At 46.2% G+C, this 1667-nt stretch overlaps 1 protein-coding gene across 1 annotated transcript in view; it reads left to right on the top strand.

The window, feature by feature from the left end:
- Positions 1-514: 514 nt before the first annotated feature.
- LOC103372612 (leucine-rich repeat-containing protein 30) overlaps positions 515-1667 on the top strand; it is a 13601-nt gene continuing 12448 nt past the window's right edge. Inside the window, exon 1 of the mRNA XM_008302296.1 lies at positions 515-601. The gene's annotated coding sequence lies outside the window, so the exon portion shown is untranslated. The remainder of the gene's footprint in view (positions 602-1667) is intronic.

Raw genomic sequence — 1667 nt, 5'->3', positions numbered from 1 at the left:
TGGACATGGACGGGGACCTGCACCTGGACCTGGATCTGGACTTGGTGTTCTGAGTGGGTGGTTAGTTGTTTTTCTCACCTTTTGGTACTTGTGGATCTGGTCTTGGTTGTTTCAGCAGATTTTTGTGCATATTTAACTTGTATTTGGACCCAAGTAGCTGAACCGGGTTGGACCTGTGTCCGGGGGTCAGTGGGTCGAGTCCAACTCACTCCCTGCTGAAGGGAACAAGCCCAGAAAACAATATATTGTTGTTGTTGTTGTTGTTATGAACGTGTGTTTTTAGCAGCAGGGTTCTGGACGGGCTCCCTGCTCTCTTTACGCCTCTGCTGAGTGAAGAGCTTGCTATGACGGAGGCACAAAAAGGAACCAGAACTCCATCGTGTTCTGGTTTCATCTGAGCCTGTTGTTGTTGTGTGAGCGCAGCAGCTGATTGGCTGCAGCAGCTGACTGACAGCAGCAGCTGAGGGTCTGTTAGAAGTCGTCCTCAGATCGAGTTCCTCCTCTGAACTGACCCGATGCTCTCTCACAGACGGACACCTCACCAACAAGCCCGTCAGACGATGGCTTGGCAGGTCAGATGACCCGCTACTGCCTTCAGCAGGTACGAATCAGCGTTTCTGCTGGAAACTGGATGAAACACAAACGACTCGCTTCACCTGCACACCTGGGATCTGAAACCCTCAGACTGTCTGTGGGTGTGTTNAAGCTGGTTCCTTGGTGCTGTGCTGTTTGTGGTTATGTGGTTGTTTAGCTGCTGAGGAGAGGTGCAGCTGAATGTGAGAGGACGATAAATCACTCAGTAGACCTCTGAACAATTTGCCCCCACTTTTAAAATGACGGCTACGCCACTGGCCACACTGGCAGTAGGTGCGCTGTGTAGCAGTAGAACAACAGGATGTCATGGTTACTAAATGTGAAGAGCTGCTGAGCGTTATGCAGACAGTGGTTCACACAACAGCGCTGACAGTACATGATGTTAGCTAAACATCGCTGAACGTTTTACAGACATGCTCAGTTCTACAGCGTGTTCCTGTTAATTACAGCGTGTGCTCGGAATAAAGCTCACAGCATTTTTCTGTTTAACATACGTGTGAGAGTTATTACGGTCAGATGATGTCTTTTCTACAGGAACAGTCAGTGAAGTGTCCTGTTTGGGCTGCTTATAAGCTTTTACACATTCACAGTCTTTTACTGTCACAAAATAACATTTTGTTTAATCTACGGATGTTTTTACTGAATGAAAGAAAAGTCTGAGAAATATGAATAAATAGTCAACAACACAATATTCACTTTTTACAACAGATTTTAGCACAATGTTCAGAAGACGTAACGTTATAAACTCCTTCATGAAGGTGTTTCTCTTACAGACGGAAACTGTTTTGAAGTTTCCTTGAAGATGATGTTTGTGTTTGAGCAGAACTGTGATGAAACAACGACCGTCAGTGAATGATGAACGGTACCGCCATTCATTCAACATGACGGTCATGGAACAGGTTGACTGATAGACAGGTACGCTGATCACCTGGAGGTTCTGTGAAGGTTTCATAAAGGTTGTGGCCAATAACATAAAACTGTTGTTCTGTTTGTTCTCTGAGCTCTGGTGGACTTCTGGTCCATGTGAGTGAAACACTGAACCAGAACCTGGACCTGGACCTGGACCTGCACCT

Source organism: Stegastes partitus, unplaced genomic scaffold (assembly GCF_000690725.1).
Source record: "Stegastes partitus isolate 25-593 unplaced genomic scaffold, Stegastes_partitus-1.0.2 Scaffold1790, whole genome shotgun sequence".
Classification (NCBI taxonomy): Eukaryota; Metazoa; Chordata; class Actinopteri; family Pomacentridae; genus Stegastes; species Stegastes partitus.
The sequence above is the reverse complement of the archived record's forward strand: the minus strand, read 5'-3'. Positions and strand labels throughout refer to the sequence as shown.